The sequence below is a fragment of the Larus michahellis genome, chromosome 18 (genome assembly GCF_964199755.1).
Source record: "Larus michahellis chromosome 18, bLarMic1.1, whole genome shotgun sequence".
Classification (NCBI taxonomy): Eukaryota; Metazoa; Chordata; class Aves; order Charadriiformes; family Laridae; genus Larus; species Larus michahellis.
In genome coordinates, this window is record NC_133913.1 from 3161960 (window position 1) to 3186653 (window position 24694).

The window sequence follows — 24694 nt, forward strand, 5'->3', positions numbered from 1 at the left end:
CTCGAGCCGCGGCTCACAAGTGTCACTACCGAGTCCTCTTAACCCACCTGTGTTTGTTCTCATCATCCTCGTGCAGTATCGTCACTGTGTCTTCCTCCTCTCCACGTGAGCACAACGGTATTTGGCGAGCGTATCTCCCTCCCATCACCTAGCACCTTTTAGGCTTTTGAATTTATTCCGGCAGTCTATACAAATGCAGTTTCTGGTCCGTCGATTAGTTTAAACTCACAGTGGCCCTATATCGACTTGTTAGCTCACCTTATAAGCGTACCTCCAGCAGTGGGTAGCGGTTGCCAAACCTGAGCTGTGCCGAGTGTAGGTGTACGAAGGAAGGGGCTGTTGCTCCAGGAGGTGGCTGGGAAGCTCCCGGGGCTGTCAGCTGGGTGCCTGCGCCCCTCCAGCTCCTGCAGCAACTCCAGACCCTCCAGGTCTGGAGACACGCAAGAAACCCAGCAAAGCCTGCAGCCGCGCTGCAGCGTCGGGCTGTTTAACCAGCGCGGAGATAAACAGGAGGGGGGATGGCTGAGGCTGTGACAGACCAAACTGACGAGTTTGTCAGGAGAGAGAATACCCCATTTGCCTACACGGCGGGCTGGGGAGCAGCAGGACTGAGATGCTGGGACCGTCTGCTCGCCCTGCCAGGCAGCACAAACCCTCCCGTCCCGCACTTCAGGAGACGCTGCTGTGGATGATGCTGGGCTGGTCCTCAATGGAGACAGGCTCGAGCTGCCCGGCAGCTCCCGGCAAAGCTCTCCTGTTTTCTTGGGGCATCGGTGTGGAAAGATAACTCAGCTGTCAGCTCTGCTGCGACCACAGCCGTGCTTCCCTTGCTGCTGCTGATTTTCTTTTTGTACGCTGAACTTCCCAGGCTCTTGCTGCTCAAATGGCCCTCGGGGATGGATTGTGGCAGTATAAAGACACACATCCCAGCAGCAGCTCTGGAAGAACGAGTCAGAGTTAATGGCAACCAAAACCGCTCAAGAGACTAAGGCAAGTGAAACAGCCTCCAAGCCCATTTATCATGAGGTATCCGAGCTGGATCCGTGAGCAGGGTGAAGCAGAGATGTTAAAGCCCATGGGGGCAAGCCCTTATACCCTCAGTTTCCATCAGCAGGCTCTTTTCTTGCAGGCAAGTGAGCATTTCTGCTGCTGCTCGTGGCCCAGGTACAGAACCCGGGACAGCTGAAGGTATTTCAGGGTGCTGACCTCTAAGGACGTGGTTTCAGGAGGATGGAGCGTTGCAGTCCTGCTGTGTCAGCGCATTTACTACATGCCCCTGCCTCTGCACAGTACCCAGGACCTCCCTAAACACTTGGGGCTCTCGCCATGTGCTGCGGGAGCATCTCCCTCCTGTGGGAGATGCTCCCGTGGGGGAGCTCCCGTGGGAGCAGGACTCTCCTCATGCCTGCCTTAGGGACCTGACACAGTCCCAGCTGAGAGACGCGGAGGGGCAGGAGGCTGCGACTGGCAAACTCAGAGAAGGCTACTACAGCCCAAGGCTTCCCAGCGATACGTGCCCTGGAGACCACGAGAGCAGAGCGAGGTGCACCAGGGGCAGCTGCCAGAAGGTACTGCGAAAGCCCTGGGCTCAGCTCTTCCCTCTGGAGAAGGCTGGCTGTGGCGCGGGCCGTACACCCCAAGGTGAGGGTGCCTGGGAACAGGCGCTCGGGTAGGTTTGTGGTGCCAGGGGCTTGTCCAGCACAGCACGGTCGCTGTACGGACCCGCGTGTCCCCGGCCATCCCCACCAGCAGAAGGCCACCAGCACCGGAGCGCTGCAGAGATGATCCACATGGTGACGAGAGCCCGGACAGCCAGCTTAAATGGCCACAGCCCACGCTGGGCCGGGGGTCAAGGTTAACGGGCCCAGGACTAAATGCAAACTGACGTTCACGAAGGGTTCCTGCAGCGTCCTGGAAATGCGCAGAGACGTGGCTGGGTCACTGCTGACAAGCAAAGCTTTACAGATCAAAAGCCCAAGGCAGGAAAGAGCCTGACCTCCGTGAGTCGGGGCTGGGGCTGGGAGGGCAGAGGGCAGTGGGAGCCGGCCATAATCCCCGCCTTCACACAGCAGCCTGGCTTCTCGCAGCCGCAGGAATGCAGAGGAGGAAGGATGCTGGTGGTCCTTCCCACCCCCTGGCAGGCAGTCAATACTCTGCTGCTGCCTCTGCAGCGTTATCTTAGTGCCTGTTTGCCCTTGGAGTGGGAGGGAACAGGGAGGAGAGCTGTAGCGGAGGGGCAAGAGAGTATTTACAGGGCGTCCGTCTGGCAGCCTGAGCCCCTTGACTCCCCCCCGTGCTGCTGTTGTCTGCAGGCACCGTGTGGTTAGGGCACTGCAAAGGCTCTATGGGCGAGTGCCGGAATGTGTTACGCAGGACAGAAGGGATTAATGGCGCTGGGTGTCCACCAGCTCTTGCCCCCGTGCTTTGCCTCGTCTCTGAGCAGGAGGCGGGAGCAGCATCCACCACCGCGCTGCTCCGAAACAGCCCCAGCAGGAGCAAACTGGGGTTTATTCCCGCAGTTGGAAGCGATGGTGGGGCTGTGGCAGGGACACCATCCCCCGGGAGCTGTCAGACAGACAAAGGGACGGCGTGACGCTGCCCGGGATCCGTCCGGAGGGGCCGCAGCTGAGCGAGCGGGGCTGCGCAGGCAGCCTCCCCTCCACCAAGCCTTCAACCGCATGCATCGCCGCAGCGTTTGCGCGGCAAGACAGACTAAACCTCCCGAAATAAACCTCCCAAAGCGCACCTTGTGGAAACGCGGGGGCCTCAGCATCGCCTGTTTGGATTGACGGAGCTCTTTCGACCGTGTGGGATGCCGTGCTGGCGTGGGCGCGCTGCTTACAGCGCTGCCGAGACTAGGGAAAACAGAACAAATGTGCTGATCCAGATTTGCGGCTCGGGTGTGGCGGGCTGTAAGAACAAGGTTGGTTACAGTCGGGGGAATCTACAGTGCCCACTCCCACAAGACCCCCCCAGGTAAGGGAAGGAGGCCACGAAACTCAAAATTGCCCCTGTGAAGAGGCAGCTGCATCATACATGGGCTTCCCTCTGCTTTCCACAAGCCACAGCCAGGTGACACCAGGTTGAAGCTGCAGCGCCAGAAAAGCAGCTGGTGTTTGGGGTTACACAAAAGCGACGGGATCTTTCTTGAAAGCTTCTGGTTCTGGTTTTATGAGCTTGTTTATTTTCTGCGCTGAAGGGAAATGTCATTGCCAACCCCCCCCCGGCCCCCCCGCTCTCCTCAGTATAGCTCTGGCTATAGCTGGGAGCCTGCGGTACGAAAATAACGGTATTGGAATGAAAGTAATTTGTGCCCAGCTGCTTCCACAACAGCCAAAAAAGACTAAAATGAAAAAAAAAAACAAAACCAAACATGTAGCAGCCAAAAAACACGTATTGTGCCGGAGTGAGCAGGAGCAGAGCTCCGATGCAGACCTTGCCGGAGCGGAGCTAGACACAGAAATGTGCATTTCTGCTAGAAGCAAATGAAAACTGAAACGTAGCTGCTGCCATGGCTGAACCGAACCCAAAACATGCATCTGCCGCACTCCCATACAACCCAGACATCGACTGTTGGAAGCCTTCTTTGAAGGCTTGGGCTTGTGCCATCGGAGTGGGATCGAATTCTGGGCAAACGAGTGTCCCCGTCCCCTTCTCTCCCCCTCCTGCGAGGGCTGCGCTTTGCAGTCACCATTCAGCGCGCAGCTTAATACGCTGGCACTCGCTTCTCCACCAGCTTGCTTGACTATAAAGAGTATTTGGACTCCCACAGTCGTTCATTTAACCAGACTTTTCAAAGGAGTCCCTCTCCCTCCCTCTCCTTCTCTGCAGAGGAATAAACAAGATAAAACAGGAAGCAAAATCAAAAGAAGTAGAGAAAAGGCAAAAAATAAAAAAAAAAAAATCGAAGGAGGAAAGGAGAGCCACAGCCACAGAACAGACCAAATAAAACCATTGTTGGGTCCCTACTTCTCCAAACCGAGCCAGCAGCCTGCCTGGGAGCACTTGGAGAGGTTTCTTTTTCGTATCTGTGAGGGAGTAGGTGGCTCCAGCACACAAGGAGGGCAGGAACGGTACCGACCGCGAGCTGGACGGCCCCGTGCTCAGGTGGGGAGGGGGGTCAGCTTAGGAGATGGGATACGCCAGACTCCTGCATCGCCAACGCAGGGAATCAAGGTCCCCGAAAGAGTGACTCAAATCACCAAAACTACCTTCTGGTCTAAATCCCAGCCCAGAGAGCTCTTGGTCAACTGGGAGCGCTGGACCCTGTGAGAGCTGGCTGTACTTACCTGGGGTGAACACTCCGCTGCCTCTGTGAATGCCAGCTGATAGAGTCACAGAATGGGTTGGGTGGGAAGGGACCTCTAAAGGCCACCTAGTCCAACCCCCTGCAGTGAGCAGGGACATCTGTAACTGGATCAGGTCGCTCAGAGCCTCATCCAGCCTGGCCTTGAATGTCTCCAGGGATGGGGCCTCCACCCCCTCTCTGGGCAACCTGGGCCAGTGTCTCACCACCCTCAGTGGAAAGAACTTCTTCCTAATGGCTCATCTAAACTCACTCTGCTCTAGTTTAAACCGTTGCCCCTCGTCCTATCGCTACGTGCCCTTGCAAACAGCCCCTTCCCATCTCTCCTGGAGCGCCTTTAGGGACTGGAAGGGGCTCCAAGGTCTCCCCGGAGCCTTCTCTTCCCCAGGCTGAACCCCCCCAGCTCTCTCAGCCTGTCCTCACAGCAGAGGGGCTCCAGCCCTCGGATCATCTCTGGGGCCTTCTCTGGCCCCACTCCGACAGCTCCGTGTCCTTCCTGAGCTGAGGCCCCAGAGCTGGACACAGTACCCCAGGTGGGCTCTCCCCAGAGCGGAGCAGAGGGGCAGAATCATCTCTCTCGATCTGCCAGCCACAGTCCTTTTGATGCAGCCCAGCTTCACACCTTGCCCGCTCCACGGCGCAAACCTGTGACTCTCGGCACAGAAGAGGAGCGGCTGCCCCCGGTGCTGGCTGCAGGACATGGCCACCGGCCACCTGGGGGGCTCCCGACATGGGCAGGCTGCTTCGGCAGATGAGCCAGCTCAGAAAAGAGAGAAACAAACCCAAGCAGATGGAAGGAGCGGAACTGACACATGAAAGACATTGCAAGCGAGGAGGACTTGAGGCCTCTAATTAGTGCCTGCAGAAAAATTAATGAGCAACTCTACCAGTGCAGGTGTCTCGCCTAAAAAAGCATTCCATCCCCATGAGGTATGATGAGCAGATAGCTGACTGGGACAGACAGCCCTGTCAGTCTGGATCACGACAGAAAAACGCTCTGCTCCCGAGAGCAGTAACTTGCTAATTCTCGTAAAGCCCAGACCTCTCCCAGGAGAGCTCTGCACCAGCTGCGGCCGCAAAGCCGGTGCCCCGCCATGGGAGCTGCAGCTTCTGGGGAGGGACGCAGGTGCCGGCGCACCCGTAGGCAATGCCCCACTGGGGGAGGACGTGTTCTGGGAAAGACGAGGTCTGACGCCAGGGCTGCACGGATCCGCGGGCTGGGGGCACGGAGGGGTGACTCAAGCAAGAACCGGCAGAGCAGCTGCTGCTGGATCCCGCACATCCGTGACTGACTGCGATAATTGCAGGGCCACGGAGGAGCGGGTGCCTCTTGCCAGCCTGCGTTAGTAACCTGTGTCCTCGGCTGCCTGCCTGTCTCCGCAGGAGGTCTGTTTTCCTGTTGGGGTGATTTCTGGATATCTAGGAGTAAATTAACTTCCTCACAAAATAGTTTATACCCTATGTACATAACTCTCTCATTACTCTCGTCATTAGGATCTTACTACAGGGAATAGTCGCATCTCAGAAACTAAGGCCAATTAGGTCTGCTAAAGAAAAGGGAAGCCCCTGCCTATAGGAAAGGAGAGGACATCTATACCAACAAATACCCCCTAACTATTAACATTCCATTATTAAGAACACCTGAGAAGCAAATGGATTCCTTGCTCCTCATTATGTATCACTACCTTATTTGACTGAGCATCAATATTGATCTCTGGGATTTTCACAGTCCCGAGCCTGTAAATGAATGGGTGTGTGCATCTGTATACACGGGAACAGGTCCTTTCCCCAAAGGCAATCCTCTTGTATAAATGTGTAGAGACTTGGAGGAATTTTGGACTGTGTTAACAGAACCCTGGGCTTCTGGTCTTTCTCGATGGACCTGCGTGAATGTTCTCCTCTGGTGTTTTCTGTGTCAGCACAGAGATGGATCCTTTAATTTGCTCTTGGAGCTGTTGGAACACAGGCAAGTCAAAGGTGCTTAACGCCGCCAAGCAAAGGAGGGGCGTTTTGGCACGTACCGAGGGATGAAGAAGTAGACGCAGAGAGAAATCTGATTTCAGGTCATGACCGTGTGTATGGCAGAGCCAGGGAAAGAAACTCTGTCCCCAGAGCCAGCCCTCCCCAGTCTAGCACAGAAACTCCCCGGGGTTTCTCACTCCTGCCTCCGGCTGAGCCCGGACCGTGTGCCCAGACCCCAGCAGGTACCAGTTCCCAGCCGGGCAACCCAGCCTGAGACGGGTGGATTTTAGGCTGGTGGTGGCGGTGCTTGTCGGGGAGCCCTGAGCTCTACCCAGCTGGCCGTAGATGTTCTTTGGAGCGCAGACCGGGCGCTGGGGTGGCACCGCTCCTCCTGCAGGACTTCTGCAGGGCTGGAAGCCCGCGGCTCGCCCCAGGGACAGACCCAACGCAGGTTCACGGGGTTTCATCACCGAAGCACTTTCACCAGGCACAGAACGTGTCTCTTCTCTCGTCTCACACTATAAGATTGGCAGGTGTATAAGTTGTTAATTCTTGAAAGTAACGGGAAGCCCGACATGAGAAAGCCGGGAGCGGAGAGCTGCCTGGGTCCCTCCCGCGCAGAGCCCAGCGCACCCCCTCCGGATACCAGGCGTCGGGCCGCGGCTGGGCGAAGGCTGCCGAGTGATGCCGCACGCTGAGAAAAGCGCGTTTGTGGCTGCTGGACTCCTTCACAACAGCACCATTGTTTGCAGCCCCCAAGCCCAGGCTGCCGTAGCTAATTAGCATGTAGAAATCAGCATTCTTGCTCTACCCCTCGCCTCACCCAGGGAAGAGGGACACACTGCAAAAGCAGCTTCCCAATGCTGCGCCTGCCCCCAGCAGGGAACCAGGCCTTTTCTCGCCACGTTTGTGCGGGGTTTCTTGGATTTTTACCCCTCATGCAACACAGGAGCTCCTTAGGCGGCACTGGGAGCAGGTTGATGAGGACAAGCTGCTGGTGCATCCGCGACAGGGGACCACAGAGCTGCTCCCCAGACACTTGACCCAGACCGTGGATTACAAACGGGAACCTCCAGCCCTTGTTTTCCCGTCGTCAGTCCACTACTCTTGACACCCCAACTCTTATCGGGCAGCAGAAGGGCTGCTATAGTCTGCCCAAATATGTTTCTCTTTTATCCTAACTGGATTCTGCTTATTTAGCCTCTGCTGGGGATGCTGAGATCCCCAAAGGGTTGATAACGCCTCCCAGCACCTATAGAGGCTTCCCATTGGATTCAGAAGCTGGCAAAGTCACAAGAAAAGCACACCTGCGTGTTTCCATGGGATTTCTACTTCCTAGAAAGACTGAAAACAGGGAATGTAGGAAGAAAACGGGTTTTTTTTCTTCCAAAAAGAGACGCTCCTAAACCTCCACAAACTACTAAGAAACTTGATCTGACACAATGTGGAAATTGAAAACCATTATTGGATTATAAAGACACCGTGCACGAGTCACCAAGAACCATACTACCAGAAAATGCTAATAAATGGTAGGGACATTATTCCTTTGGTGAATTACTGAAGCGTTTTGAAGGAAAACACTAAAAAAACCCTCTGATGTGTAACGTATTTCTGAGGCTCAAAACGCCGCGCTGTTTCTTGGTACAACGCAGGACAGTTCCAGGCCCCACGTGGCTGATGAACAGGCCAAAACCGGTATATTCGCTTTCGGAAACCAACCTGAATTTTACCATTAATTTCAGTCAGGCCTAAGAACGATCCCACGTGCCCAGGGTGCGATGTCTCCCACTGCAGCCGACTCCGCGGCAAGGAAACGGCAGGGGTTTGCCTGGAGTTGAACTGCCATTGTTCAACTGCAACTCTGCTTTAAATGCCAAATATCATGGGGTTAATAGGTCGGTATCTGCGATTATCTGACACGAATATGCAAAATACAGCTCCAAAAATCATTTAGGACTGTAACGTACTGGAAATATTTTTCTCATGTGAGATTTCACTATTTCCACAGACTTGGGAAAAGGTGATATTGTAAAGACACTGATTCAACAATGGGGGCTCGTTAAAAGATGTCTCTCCCATTTTCAACGGGTTACTTTGTTTTTAAGAGTTCTGGACACTTGCTGAAAGAGATTATAAATAGACCAGGTTCTTTGACGTCGAGGTTAAGTGCAGTTAATGAATAATTGCGTTCCGTGGTAGTAATAGCTTTTATCTGCAGGGCCCCAGTTACTTGATAATTTCTTGTATGGCAACATTTTTCTGGCTCGCATCTAGAATGTGAATTTAAATGCCAGAGCAGCTCTTGAGCTGCCACACGCGCTCGGATTCATTCCCTGTCTGTGCACCCAGCGCAACTTATCCCGTGCAATTAATTGTACAGGATTTCAGTTTGGCCACAAAAGCCCTGCAAGTGATTTCTGCACCGGGAAAAGCGGAGGAAAAAAAATAAATCAATTCTCCGTGGTTAGCCTGGAGGGGAGCGAACGTGACGTTAAGGTTTGCTTTGATAATTCCACGTTACTCTGTCTGGAAGCCCGCTGAGACCTCGTCTACCTGCGAAGTCCGTCACCAAGAGACTCAGAGCGAACCTGTCCTGAGCTTCATCAGGACTCCAAGTGTTCCTCAAGGACAAGTTTACGGTCTCTGTAATGAGCTCAGGTGATCTTTACTTCTGAAAAGAAAGAAAGAAAATGACAAGTCAAAGAAAAGAGCATGAGGTAAGGGTTCCTCGAGCTGTCTAAACCCTGCCTTGGTGCTCTCGCCGCCGGGGACACCGAGGTCCTCCTTGGGCTGGGCTGCCCCGGATGCGGCCACCAGCCCTGCCAGAGGCAGCTGGGGCACGCGGGCGCTGCTGGAGCCGGCGCCGTGGACGGGACGGGGGACAGGACGGGGTCAGAGGAGCTTCCCACCCCTCGGCAAGGGCTGGTGAAACGTCCATGCTGGCAGCGCTGGGTCACCTGCTCTGCAACGGTCCTTCCAGTCACGTTGTTGATGAGAGATAATTAATCGGTATAAGTGAGAATGGCAAGAACCATAATAAAACTCCGGTCTGATTCCAAGTTGAGTTTGAAGTGGTAATTAATGGGCGCCTTCCAAGGCAGGGTAACGTTACAGTGAAAATTTCCTGTCAGCAATCCCATCTTTACTAATTAATCTGGTATTTAGTGTAATAGTATTGACCATAACGAACTTAAATTATTGAAAAGAAACATATAAAGCCTTTATTACTCATTAATAGCGTCTTCCTGGTGTATTTTTTTAATGGAGTTCCATGACCTGTAAGATTAACGATCAGAGGAGCCAAGGGAAAAGGAAGAATGGATGATCAAATAGAAAGAAATCAAAAGCATTTGAAGAGTTCACGTCTTCTGCTTCAATTTACTTTCAGGCTCATGAACTTTACGCCCCTTTATGAAGGGGTATAAAGAAGTCTTTCCAGACTTGACCACTGTGTTAGGCTCCCGTTGCATTGGAAGGAGAGGCTACGGTGGGATGGCCGAGACGCAGCGCGCCGAACGCCTCTTTGAACGTGAAACATCTTTGTGCTTTCTGACAGCGATGCGCAACTCACATCAAAGCCTCTTTGAACGGAAACCTGTCACAGCTCACACGCAGCCAAAGGGAATCGTCCCTCCGACACCGCACGCGCAGCTCTTTCTCGCAGGCTTTGTTTCAGGCGTGCCGTTCTTTCCGTACGAGAAGGCGTTTGCCTTCGGTATATTTTGTAATGTTTATATCCACTTCCAGACTGTTTAGACCTCCACCCTTCCAGGAATGAAATGAGATCATTTGCTCCAAAACCGTCAGCCTCCCATCTTTTGCTCCGATTCGACCTTGCAATCTCCGAACTCTGTTATTTAATAACGTGTTTTTCAGCAGCGGCAGTATGAGCAGATGCCCACACACTTCTGGATACAGGCATTGCTGGAAGTTTGGTTTTATTAGTCCAATTATTACAATACCTGGACAAATCAGTTTTGTTAAGCGGAGTGCCAGTTTTTCAATTTTTGCAGGGCAAAGTGTGTATATTTCGTAAAAGCACATTATTGTTATTTCTTTGGAACCGTGTGGTCTCCCGAGCGCAGTCGTGTGCGTTGACCTTTCCCCTTCAGTGTGTTTAACACTTCTCACGGCTGTTCTACCTCTATGAGCCATTCTGCCTTTTTTTTTTTTTTTTTTTTGAGCACTAGCGCACTTTTGAATTAAACATTATCGATTTTTAAATATGCAAAGTCTCCAGGTTCCCTTAAGCTAAGACATCTGAAAAACCATCGCGTTTTCAGCGGCCGCCGGGCCCCTGCTTTGCAAAGGAACAGTTTGGTTCAGAATTGGGCTCCGCTTTGCCACGTTGCAAGGAGTTGGGTCAGGAAACGTCGCGTTTCAGCTCTGCCCTTTGCTCACCGAATGATCCCATTTTCCCTCGGATGGGGCCTTATCTCGGTGTGTACGAGTTGACGCCAGAGTGCTGTTCAACAGACAGACATCCAGCGCTTTTCCAAAGGGTAACCAGACTGGAAATGGTGAATTCCCGTAAGCATTTGAAAGAATCAACGCAGAGACAGCAAAACAAACCATCCAGCACAGAACAGAGATGCTTCGTGCTCAGCTGCCCCTGGGCTCACCAGTGAGAAACAGATAATTACCAACAATCTTTGTTTCTATATAATATTTCTACAAGTAACAGGAGAAAATAACCCCTGACAATCCGTTCCCCTGTTAGCGCGTCTGCTCCTTTAGGAGCCAACTTCTCCCGTGCCCACATTGTCTGACTTCAAAACCTGTGTATCTCCTTTTTTCCCTTACATTTTAAGACACACTAGATGAATCGCAAATGCAAACATTAACAGCAGACAAAAAAAATAATCACGGTTTGCAATTGCAGCTATTATTTTTTATTTATTCTTTCAGGTTTTTTTTTACCCCTTTTATGCGTTTGTTGTCATAAGAGCTTTATGAAGAAATCGGATACTCGTGCTTGTAGTCTTTGGAAGCACTCCAACTGAGCGTCAATCTGATTATTTAGTGCTGTGCCTGCACCAGAAATTAGCACAAGAACATGCAATCTGTTGTATTTCAAAAAGGAAAAAAGAAAAAGTTAGATATGATACATATATGGGAAAATGTATGTACCTTTTTGTAAGCTGCCTTTGGAACTGAACCAAGCAAATAACACCGGGGAGTTTCCATTAGCTCTTAGATTGGATGGCTCCTAGCAATGTTTATTTAATATCTATTGGAAAAAAAGTAATCGTATTTTGAGGCGACTTTGCATGATCTCTTCTGTTTAGTAAATATTTGCCTTAAAACACATTTAACAAGAGTCTTTTCCAAGATGATCAATCTGTGTTTAGACTCGCTGATGGAGGCAAACTTGAAAGCGCTCCCAGCCCGGATCACAAGCACAAGAGGAACCCCAGAGCCCCCCGCAGAAGAGACCCCAAGGAGACAGGAGCCAAGCACAAGATGTCGTGGTTTACCTCCTGCCGGCAACTGAGCACCACGCGGTGGGATGTGGAGGAGAATGGGAAGAAAGAGGTAAAGCTCCTGGGTTGGGAGTAAAACAGTTTAATAGAACAGCAAAGGAAGAGAAACATAATAACAATAATACTGCTAAAAGAATATACAAAGCCAGTGATACACGGCGGAATTGCTCACCGCCCAGAAGCCGATGCCCAGCCCGTTCTGAGCAGTGATTTCCCCCCGAAACTGCCCGGTTATGTACCGAGCTGACGCCACATGGTGCAGGACCCACTTTGTGCAGCTGGGTCAGCTCTCCCGGCTGTGCCCCCTCCCAGCTGCTCGGGAGGATTAACTCTGTCCCAGCCGAAGAGGGCAGCGGCGAAGACCCCCCCGCTCTCGGGGCAGAGCAGCTCCCCGCGGGAACATGGGCGAGATTTAACTCAGCCTGAGCTCCCGACCTTCTTCTGGCTTAATCCAAGCAGTCGGGGCACCAAACAACGCCCAAGCCTTTCTCTTTGCCCTCCAAGGATATACTTCTCCATTGTCCCATATTTACAGGCAAGAACGAAATGTCGTTCACGAGCTAGAAAGACTTTTTGCTTTTGTCCAGACTTTTTGGATTGGATCCAAGCAACACATTAATGACGCGTACCCGCGGTGCACAAATCACCACAGCCTCTCTCACAGGGTTTCCCTCCCTCTCCAAACAGACCTGTCACGTTCCACGGAGTGGCACCCATGCAAACCTTTGCACCCAGCAGGTGGGAAACTGCCAACGTGTGACATCTCCTCCCTGTCAGTCTCCCGGTTTTTATTTCATTGGCATTTCTCAACGTGCTCTGGGCAAATTATTCAACAAGCTAGATACCCGTGGAGAGAGGGTGTGTGGAACACCTCCCCAGCCAGCGGACCATCGATAACATCCCACGTGGATCGATGAATATTGTCCATTAGTGTCAGTCAGCCTGTGATGAGGAAGGGAAGGGGAAGCAAAGCCATGGGAATTGTTTTCTCGAGCCATGTGTGACACAGAGCATCGCTGAAGGGCTGTCTCCTCGCTCAACTCACTCACCACGGCACAGGAATGCAAAGACAGCGTCGGATGGCAAGGCCTGGGCTCTGCTAAATTTAAGCCTCCACCTTCTCAGTCCATAGATTGTTTATTCTTTAACAAATAGCTAATTCATGCTCACTGAGTTCAGCATCTTCTTTACAACAGTAGCAGGAGGGAGTCCCCTGACAGCCCCACCGTGACACAGCCTGCACTGAGCATCCCAAGGAGCCTGTTCCTGCCCCTTCCCACAATTTCCTAGGGACTGTTTGCAAGGGCACGTAGCGATAGGACGAGGGGCAATGGTTTAAACTAGAGCAGGGCAGGTTTAGATGAGCCATTAGGAAGAAGTTCTTTCCACTGAGGGTGGTGAGACACTGGCCCAGGTTGCCCAGAGAAGCTGTGGCTGCCCCATCCCTGGAGGGGTTCAAGGCCAGGCTGGATGAGGCACTGAGCGACCTGATCCAGTTACAGATGTCCCTGCTCACTGCAGGGGGTCGGACTAGGTGGCCTTTAGAGGTCCCTTCCCACCCAACCCATTCTGTGATTCTATAGAATCACAGAATGCATTGGGCTGAAGGGCCCTCTGGAGATCATCCCCTCCAACACCCGGCCAGAGCAGGGTCACCCAGAGCAGGTGGCACAGGAACGCGTCCAGGCGGGGTTGGAATGTCTCCAGAGACGGAGACTCCCCCACCTCTCTGGGCAGCCTGTGCCAGGGCTCTGCCACCCTCACAGCAAAGAAGTTCCTCCTCCTGTTGAGATGGAACTTCCCAGGGGCAAGTTTGTGCCCGTTACCCCTTGTCCTGTCCCCGGGCACCACTGAGAAGAGCCTGGCCCCGTCCTCCTGACACCCACCCTTGAAGTATTTATCAGTGTTGATAAGATCCCCCCTCAGTCGCCTTTTTTCCAGGCTGAAGAGACTCAAATCTCTCAGCCTTTCTCCATCGGAGAGGTGTTCCAGTCCCCTCAGCATCTCGGTGGCCCTTTGCTGTCCCCTCTCCAGCGGTTCCCCGTCCTTCTTGAACCGGGGAGCCCAGCACTGGACACAGCGCTCCAGATGTGGCCTCACCAGGGCAGAGTAGAGGGGGAGGATGACCTCCCTCGACCTACTTGGCCACACTCTTCTTGATGCATCCCAGGATGCCATATGATCCTATAAACTCAGTGCAGCTCCGGTATTGAAAGCTCAGGAGCAGTGAAATTCCTGGCGGTAATTTCAGCGGGAGCAGGACAGCGTAGGTGGGTACAGAGGTGGGCACAGCCCTTTTGCTACCTGGGAAAGGGTCTAATGCCAGAATGCAACAGTTGGGTGTCAGCACCGAGCCTTGGGAAACCAAACGCTCCTCGTCCGTCTCTCACCACAGGCGCTGCTATGAGTTATTAGCCATGAAAAGACTTTCCAGCAGCCTCCAAGTCCATTACCAGACGCCAGAGTTTCAGCCTTCTCAGAGACAAGCCCGTGCCAGACTTCTTAACAATGTGACCTCGCAAATCTGACCTCCGCTGCTTCAGCTTTGATTTGGGTTACTGGAATGCTATCGTGTCCCAGAAAGGCCAGAAATTAACAGATTAAAAATTTTTCCCAGAACAACGAAATGTTCTCATGAAAAGAAATTTGTCAAACGTGCCAGAAATTCTAAGCAAACCTCAGAATACCTGCCCTGAGTTCTGATTTTATTTTGTTTTCCCTTGGGAATGAGGAGAAAGAGAAAAAAAAAAAAAAAAAAGCGTTGTGTCATGCCTAGTGTCACTCAGCACTAAAATCACAGTGTTTCTTAATAATTTGAGCAATATGCACCTGAAAACTACTTTGAACCTCTGAAGAAAATCCTCATGACACAATTTTGTAATGACACTTCAGCAAAATTAATCTCAGGGAGAACCACCCATGTAATGCACTGTGCTGAAGCATATTTTTCTCATCCTACTAAATCCTCTTTCGAGAGCCCAAAGGGTCAGGGGAAAAAAAAAAAAACTTACTACGTCATTTCCTCCAGATATTTGGATTTGAAATCCTTGTAAGCTCCTGCCCCTGGCCTCAGGTTAACGCATTCACGTATTAGCTGCCGCCGTTTCTGTTGAACGAGGAGATCACAGGAGCGAGAAATGGAAAACCTGAAGACTTCATTCTTACGTATGCTAATTCCTGCTTACGCTGCTCTGCCGTAAAACCACATCCGTAGCCCATCCGAGCCTTTGTGATTCCACAGGAGAGCCGTAATACAACTGTAATTCAGCCCGTGTTTGAATACAGCTCGTCTGCCGCTGCCGCAGAGGTGTGCCGCACGCCTTAGCGCTCGTGGATTGAAGGCAGGTAACTGCATTTGGAGACAGCGGCGCGGAGACGCTCCCTGCGGCGGCGAGAGGATGGGGTAATGCAGAGCCAGCGCGAGCGGATCCGCGGAGCGCAAAGCGCCCTCTCCGCATGGCCAGGCGCGCTGCTGAAAACACCTTAGCGCTTCAGGGGTCAATAATTACTGTTGTTGATTAACACAGCAAAGCGTACGCAGTGGTCAAACAGCAACGGTCACAGACCGAGGACTCAGAAGTATTTGCCCGTGAGTTGTTTGCTTTATCTCTTTAGTTCACAACAGAACAGCCTTTTTAGCGGTTTCCGAGTATAATAAGCATCAATAACGTGCCTTGGTCAAAATGCAAGAAAACATAACTGAAGTCAGGCCTCGTTCTGCAGCCCACTCATATGGGCTCCCTGATAAGCTTTAATTACAGATTTGACCTTGGTCTTTGTCTGAAGAAGGAATATAAGCATGAGATACTGTGTAATTGGTGTCAGAAGTCATTTCACTTATTAAATGTCTGCATGAGGAACCTTCTTCGGTTCCTGAGGTTGCCAAGTGGGCTTTAAGGAAATTAAAATCCTAGGTTTTTGTAATCAGCCAGTTGGGTGGCGATTAATGAACATAGCTGACGTCATTAAGCCGGTATGTGTGCCTCTGCATCGCTAGTCGGCATTAACTGCACGGGTGGCATAAGGAATAGCACCGGAGCATCTGAGGGAGGAGCTGCTGGAACAAGGAGAGAGCGGAGGGCTGCAGACGTCCCACCGACTGGAGAACACCTAGCACTTTCTGCTGATAAACAGGCAGATTCCTCCTCAATGTACCCAAATCACTGCATTTATTCCCAGGGGTCAGTGGCCCCTGCTGCTGGCCGTTGCAAACCCATGAATTTATCCTTACAAACCACCCTAAAGGTCAGGAAATACAGGTGGGAATGGATGCACCTAAGGACGTGTGCAGGGTGAAAAGAGGAATTAGCATAAGAATTAGAAACAAAACTAATTCTATTTTTTTTTTTTTTTCCACACAGTTGAAAAGTCCTCCCCCCACCCCCGCAGGGATAAAGCCGGTTTCAGCATGAGATAAAATTTCAGGAACTTGCCTGAGACCTTTGGAAAGCGCCCAGGAAGAGCGGTATAACAACCTGAGCGGCGTCCCAGGGAATCGTGTTCTTCGCAAGACTAATCTCATTTTACTCACAGCTCGTACGACCCACCTGGGTGCAGCCGGTACGCTCGGCCGTGCCAGGCGAGTCTCCGCTCCGCGCAGAGCCGCCTCTTCGAAATCCCAGGGAACAGGTGGGACCAGGGCCTTTCCTTGTACCTGCCGTGCTCACCGGCAGCGCGGATGTTTCCCCGCTGCGTAGACACTCCTGCACGTCTGCTCCCAGCGCGCAATCTCAACGACTTGCCTGCAATTAATTAAACCAAGAGATGCGGTATTGGATCCGACAATCAGGAATAATGCCGTGCTTGCTTTCATACAGTAGCTTGGAAGTGAGCTAAATCAAAGAGGAATCGGTGATCCCTGAGATAATTACTGAGTATACCGAACAGAGTACTGTTTACCTACATATTAATGTGTCTACCCATATATTTATCTGTGAGATTATCAAACACCCTCGCGCTGCCCTCTGCTTCTCCTAGGTTTGTGCCTGATAGTTAATGTCTGCTCATTATGCAGCTTCTCAAGCCGGGCTTTTACCTTTCCACCCGGCCTACCCTAGGACTTAATTCTGGGGCTAAGGTCCCTAATTAGCCAGCAGTAATTTGCTATTTACATTAAAAATGCCTAACACTCTATCAGAAAAACAACGTTTCTATTCCATTCTAGGGGTACGAAAGCTCTGCCAGCAAAGATGGGCATTGCTGAGGTTCCCACTCTCACAATTCATTTCACAGAATCCCAGCCTGGCCGGGGCTGGAAGGGCCCTCTGGAGATCACCCCCTCCAACCCCCGGCCAGAGCAGGGTCACCCAGAGCAGGTGGCACAGGAACGCGGCCAGGCGGGGTTGGAATGTCTCCAGAGACGGAGACTCCCCCACCTCTCTGGGCAGCCTGTGCCAGGGCTCTGCCACCCTCACAGCAAAGAAGTTCCTCCTCCTGTTGAGATGGAACTTCCCAGGGGCAAGTTTGTGCCCGTTACCCCTTGTCCTGTCCCCGGGCACCACTGAGAAGAGCCTGGCCCCATCCTCCTGACACCCCCCCTTGGAGTATTTATAAGCGTTGATAAGATCCCCCCTCAGCCGTCTTTTTTCCAGGCTGAAGAGACCCAAATCCCTCAGCCTTTCTCCATCAGAGAGGGGTTCCAGTCCCCTCAGCATCTTGGTGGCCCTTTGCTGTCCCCTCCCCAGCAGTTCCCCGTCCTTCTGGAACCAGGGAGCTCAGAACTGGACACAGTGCTCCAGCTGTGCCCTCTTTCATGGGCTCTTTGAGTGCTGGGGCGGTTTTCACTGCCTTTATCCCTGCAGCCAGCGCTCGCGCTTGTGGAAAAGCAATTTCAGAGATAGGGACCCAGCTGCCACCCACAAGAGCACGGGGGATGGTGCCTTGCTTTGCTGCAGAAGATGATTCTCCAGACTTTGCCAGAAGCGACGGTTCCCAGAGCTGTCGTGATTTCAGCGCTCCTGTTGTGCCACCTTTTTGGCCCTCAGTTATCCGTCTCTCCTGTAGAAGGTGTCAGAATGAGACCCCTTCCCCTGGAAACCCCTGTCACTTCGGTAATAAATAAGCAAAGCTTATCAGTAACAGACTTCCTACTGATTACTTCTCCAAAATTATCCAGATAACAATCAGTCAGTCCTCTTAAGACTGGAAAGGTAGATTGTGGTGAATGGGCTTGTGCCCTTCTCTGCTGAGGTGTTTGTTTGTTTTCCGTCCACCGAAGAGGTATCTCCACTTTGGAGCTGGAACCACAAAAGAGTTTATTATCCCAGAGCAACAGAGGGAGCTGGAGAGAAGACTCTAAGCCAGTCAACAGGTCAAACCAACTTGTGGAAACATACATGCCACCCTGGTTGGGTGAGTCTAGGGAAGGAAGGGGATGTTTTATCATCGCACCGTTCCCATAAAGCCCTCAAAATCCCCATCTCTAAGACGTGGCAGAGAACCATTGATCTGAGGTGAAAATCGAACCGCAAGTGAACCGCTTGTCTTTCCCATGTGTTGACTCCGACCCCAGCTGATTTCTCCAACTGTCACTTAATTAATCATCTTATTTCATTTAATCAATCAGGCCATTGTGATTAATTGAAATGCATGTATGCAAAATGGCAAATGTTTGTCTCAGGAAGGGCCTTGAGGGAACGCGCTGCCAGCAGCCGCGCTCTGGAAAGCCTGTTCCGTTTATATAAGTGAATAAATACAAATGCTGATGACTTCATGGCCTGAATATTAATGCGGGTAACTAAACGTGCTTATTCTGGCAGGTAAGCGCACGCCAGGCCCCGGCCTGGGGAGGCTCCATGAAGAGAACCTCCTCCTCGAGTCTCTTGTGCCTGTGCTGCGTGAGTAGATCCTTGGCTCTTGATTTATCTCCACAGAAAGTTGGGGAGGCACAAAGGCAGTCAGATCGGAAAGATAAGGACATGCAAGACACAGATGAAATTTCCTCCTCCATTTTGAGTCAGCTGCTTAACATCCAGGTAGTGGAACAAGCCTGGCACGTTGCTTTGAAATGGTAACCGAGACTGAAGAGATGCTCCTGCTGCCGGGCAGTTACTGTCTCACACAGGTACGTGATGACTGTCGGCAGCAGGGTAGAGTAGTTTCTAGCCCTCTCTGCAATACACCTCCGGGAGTCTCTTGCCCCAGTGAAAGCAGCAGGATGTCCTCAAAGCACCCTGCCCCAAAAGAGCCCCCGACCTCTGCTGTGATGCCACCGTGGCGCCCCGCAGCCGAGCTCCCCCATGGGAGCAGCCAGACGCAGCCTCTGGCCCCGGGGAAATCGTTCGCTTTCCTTTGGCGAGGCTCCGTCTGCGCCGCAGTCTGTTGAAGCGGGCTGGGTCGCTGCAGTCACCTTTTCCTTCAGGCCCCCTCAGGCACCTCCACACCATGCTGTGGTCTGTGGGAGATGTCCCCAGCACCTCATCAGGCACGTCCACCTCCATCACGGCTGCTCCCAGGTCCAACTACTCTCTATATTGTTTTTTTAGAGTTAGGAGACTTATCATGAGTTTCGGATGTTTCAAGGAAAGGAAAACCTTTCTAAACAGTAGGCAAGACGCTGACCCTTAGGAAAACCACCTCTCCTTTCACTCAGGAGCTTAGCTCCCGCCTGTCACAAGCCCATTGGAGCGTTTCTACCTGGAGTCAAGGCCAAGAAGCATGTCCAGGACATGTTGCAAGAGAGAGTTCGCATATGTCCCAGTCATAGCGCTGAAACTGATCCACTTGGTGACTATCCTCTTCCAGCCTTCTACCCCCATTTACAGGATCAACCAGGGACAGTTCATGTAGATACGTTGGTTTCCACAGATTTTATCCAATGGAGGTATGAGAAAATTACACTGTGCGGTTACTCGCAGACTTAGCTTTGGTTTTTTACAGCTGTTTTTGTTATAATCCCCCGTAATTGGGGAGATTTAAAGAAACGCTCTGTAGGTCAGGTATAAGTCCATGTCTTTGCTTGTTTACCCGTGTATGCTCTCCCCACTTCTAGCCACATTCTCAGCTGCTTGGTTTTCATTGGCAACAGCAGAAAGCATTGTACTCGCTCTGGGACTGCGGCACGGGAAATCGCAACCCCTGTAGTCTGGTTGCCAGAGTCAGATTCAGATTAAGAAGGGGTGAGTGGTCTTTAGAAAAATGCACGGTGATCAGCAAAATAATGAGCCGCTACCATCAAACAGAGTTTGCTGGGCAGCGCCCTGCCAGCAGCGCTTTGATTAGTATTGCCAGCACACACTTGCGCAGATGCACGTCTGGTTGCTTGGCTAAGGGTAGAGACAATTCAGCCTTCTTTTCCCCCCTCCTCTGCAACTCTCAAGAGGAGTATTAACAGCAGGACACGGCACACAAACCTCTCTACAATTCACTGGCCATGCGAAAAAATAAAATTAACTAATAATTTAAAAATTAAAATCAATATTTCTGCGCTCAGCAGTTCGAGGAATGGATACAGACCTCCATAAGGATACACTGAACAGTCTAAAGTCTGCATCCTTTTAGGGACTCAGCACTGAGTTTTCTTCCTGGGACAAGGGAAAATAGGTTTCCTTCATCTGCTAATCTAGAGCAAAAGCCCGGTGAGGTAAAAGGGCCTAACAGGCTACAGGTACACCAGGCACAAGAACTTAGTTCCCCAGATTACCATCAAGAAGGCAGGCCAGACCTCATGCCTTGAGAAGAGGGACAAGAACAGCATCAGCTCCGGAGTTCCCCGTACGTCAAAGCCCTCCAATCCGAGTAAAGGCTCCAGTTCCCTGACGTGACAAATAATCACAATCGTCAGGTGAGAAACAGGTTCTAGAAAATTCTTTAAAGATTTCCCTCTCACACACTCAGTTCTAGCCACAGGGACAGTCCATCAGTACTTGGCCGATGGTGAGGCTTTGGGCACCAGCTCCCCTTCCGCTACAAGATCAAAAGCTTATACATGTTTGTCTAATCCTGAATAGGTTTTAGGTGTTTCTCACCAGTACTGATGATTTTCCTCGAGAGATTACTTAAGAAAAGTTTCTGGAGAGGTTCTTATGAATAGGAGAAAACGAACAAAGGAATTAAGAGCTCGTGGGAAATGGTTGACCCAGCATCCCTGCAGGAGTAGTATAAATAGCTGCCCTGATCCACTGCATTCACACTGGATCAGTCTGCCCTTTGTCAAACCTTGCCTGGTAAATGCTTGAAAAATATCTCGGCAGCAGCCCTGCCAGCTTCAGGAAAAAGCCCCATCTTACTTCAAGGTTTCTTCCTGTTCTGCACCTCTCCACCAAACGGGCTCCCAGAGCCGGGCTTGGCTGGAAGAGCCAAGCCAGACCCTAATACAGCTAACGGCGTTGGCAACTCCGCACTACACAGAGGAGCTGGCTCCAAGCAGCACGAGTACAGCAGTGTTGTGCACGAACACCAGCTTGAGCTGAAATGGGGCTTTTATCTAGCCTGCAAACTGCATTGCAGCAAGATTCATTAGCAGGACACAGCCACACGCTGATAGCTTTTCCGCCTTTGGCTCGCCACTCAACCTGTGAGGGTTTTCTGCTCAGTAAAACCTGGCCCAACGTGACACGTCCAACTTTCCAGCTTAACACAGACCCACTACAGCGTACCCTGACTGAAGCACTTCATCCGCTCTTAGTTCGGTACCACCCCTTCAAATCGGCAGCAGGCTACCAGAACAGAGCCCACAGATAAACCAGCGACGGTCTCCACCCAAATCCAGCTAGGGCAATTCTCCCCAGCCTCAGGACAGGGCACTGGTGTTATGAGTCTCCGTTTGCAGATGAGTCTTCATCAGCTAGCTTGGAAACACCCGGCACGTCCATGTGAACACGGGTGATTGTGCTGTACCCATCTGCAAGACGCACGCGTGGAAACTCTTTGGTAATGATGCAGCATTAGTATTTCCGGACATTTGGCTCACAGGGAAAAGAATTTAGAGGTTGCTTTGGAGATGCTCAAACAGACACAGTCTCAGATTTCATCAGCTGACAAAGCCATGGCATCCAGGAATCTGTTTGCTGCGTGGATTGTGACTGGACAGAAACAGAAAGGACTGTAAGGAGCACGAGTGTACTGGCTACGCGCCCATCCTGCCTGACAGAAACATGAACCCCTGCACGGTGGGCACAACGAGCTGGGACAGCCAGTACTGCAGAGTCAGAGGAATTAGCTGTGCACCCAAACAATTTCTTTTGCTGAACAGCAGCACCGTTCGGCGGGTATAGGGAAGCCAGCTCTCATATTGCTGGGTCCCATCCCCACGGGGAGCTGGAAGGAAAGAACCGTTTCACCGTACAACTTGGTCTAACTGAGCACAGTCTGACTTCTGTGCTTTTCATCCAGGAGTAGGGCACTGATCAGGGAAGGAGGACAAAACAAAACCACCAACCCATCAGACAAAAGTTTACTTTTCACAGAAAGAACTTGTCCGATCTTCGTACAACTAGAGTACTTCATTTCAAAGCCTTCAATAACCAGACTTGTAGCTCATAAAAAAAAAAAACCAACAACAACAATCCTAGCAACAGTTTCTCCTGCGACCTTTTGTCTTCCGATAGCAACTTCAGTACTGGAATTGTTTAATGCAGGCGGGCAGCACATCACCTTCACATCAAAAGTCCATGTCAAGCCAGGCGCCTATCGAGCTGCATTCAGATCTACCGCTAAGGGCTAACTGCTATAGTTATTTAGCAGGCATGGCAGCGAACAATATAGAAGGGAGAGCCTGGTTACTGATTTGAGCAGGTACATGAAGATACGATTGCTTTGCATCCTGCTTTAGGGAGAGATTTCGTATTCTGCTAGAAATTTGAACTGTACAGTAAGTCATCTCCTGAAAGCTTTTTTTTTTTTTTTAAATTAGATGCTGCAGCAGCAGCACTCAACACATGAATAAGTCACAGCCTGCAGAATCTGCCCTCCCTCATGGGCCTGTGAAGATAAGTACCTGTTGCCTGCCGAATGCTATCCTTCCAGTATTCTCAACATTAAAGGCTCAGAGCCTGATGAGCTGTGAACGTCTTTGCTCCACGGCAGAACAAGGAACTGCTCGGGAGAAGTGCTCTTTACATCAAAGAAACAAGCAAACAAGAATTGATGTTTTTCAAGTCTGAGCTAAGGCTTATAAGCTGCTGGTAGGCACAAAATAAACAGCACATCCTTTCAAATAGAGACGAACCTGCGGAGATGAGTTCAGAGTCTAATGTTTGTATGACGTGAGAGAGACTGTACCACCCTCCTCTCTTCTGTAACCCCCTGGTAATACGCTGGTCCAAGGCTACAACTGCCTGCCTCCGATCCCGGCCCTTTCATAGACTGCAAGGAATAAAACGTCACCTTCAGCCCTCATCTTGCTGCTACCCAGCAGGTAGCTGCAACTGAAGGCGCAGTGTCTCCAGGCTTTGGGCAAAAGGCAAAGCAAGAGGCACTCTGTCATTCCTACCCAGGAGAGGATGAAGAGATGAGCTCACACGCAAATGCTTGGAAGGACTGTCAGCACCAACTGCTTCTCTGCTTTCCTTAAGCGACTCCTCAACTCAGACCATTGCTTGTGGGAGAGGTGGTTGAGGATCGATTGCAGCGGCCCTAAAATCAGCTGGGCAGCACAAGTGACAATCCACAGTTTCGCTTTGCTCCAGCAGCTTTTACAGGACACAGTCACACCGCCACCACAGAAATCAAATTTCTTGACCTCTGGAAAACACGCTGCTGTGCTTCACGGGTGGATGACTTGTTAAAGCAAAGACACGATCAGCAGGCATTCTTATGCGAGTCCAACATGGCACCTTACGAACCCACCTCTGAACTGCAGAACAGTCTCCGACTGCCTCTGCTACCCCAGAAGAACAGAGCCCATACTCTACCCCGGCCTCCACACCTTCCGCCCTTACCCTGCAGGCGGCCCCCGCGCACATTCCCCACCTGTCTGAAAGTGCTGCATTGATTCCATAAGATTGAGTCTTGGAATCCCTTCAGAAAAGCCCTTCTCACCTCTTTCTGGGAGGGTGTCTGGTCTTACTGCCTGTTCAAGAAAATCTATTAACCTATAACTTCAAACAATTAACATCATATCAAATTCATCTCCTGCAGCAGACTCCACTTCGAGCCAAGACAAATGCTTAATGCACATCTTCAGCGGAGAAAGGTTGCAACTTGCAGTAAAGAATCCCTGCACCCAAGCTGGAGAGTCTGAGCAGTCCTTTTGCAGTCTCGGGATCACAGTTAAGATTCTAAAGGAGAGACAGCAAGCTTCCAGAACAATTTAGGGAGAGGAGGACAAAGCCCTTACTGTCACTGCTTAGCCTCAGCTCGCGTCATCTGTCCTGCGAACCAGGTCAATTCATGGGCATTTTCTACCAAGACAGATTTTATAGATTATGCACTAGGTTTTTATTCATAAGATCAGCAGAATAAAACTGACACCAGATCCAAGATGAAAACAATCCAGCAAATCACCAAGAATAATTATAGGAACATACTGAATATTTCTTTGATTTACCATTAACTCTAGTAATGAGTCAGACAAGTGTTCTAATTGCATCCATGAATAAGCTGCTCTCTTATAAATGGCTTCAGATCTGCAAGGAAATAACTCTTAGGGTACGGATCCAAATGCAGAGGGAGGATTTTAAAGAGTAAACTACTTCAGCAAAAAGCTACACACGTAGTCATTGCTGCTCTTCAGCTGTATTAGTGGGGCAGGTACCGAAATAAATACAACTTTACAGAATTCAAAAGGAACACCACTTCAAATTTAAGGCACCCACAGAAAAACCGGCAGAATAAAGTTGTTGCAAAAGATACCTTTGTTGAACAAAGCCCTGCCATCACAAGCCACCATCAAGCCCTTTGTCAGCCTCCTTTCACAGGGCAGGAGCAGTCGGTCTGGCAAACAGGCACTCTCTAAGGCTGGGACACCTCCAGCCTCTACACAAAAATGCTCCTGACCTACCTA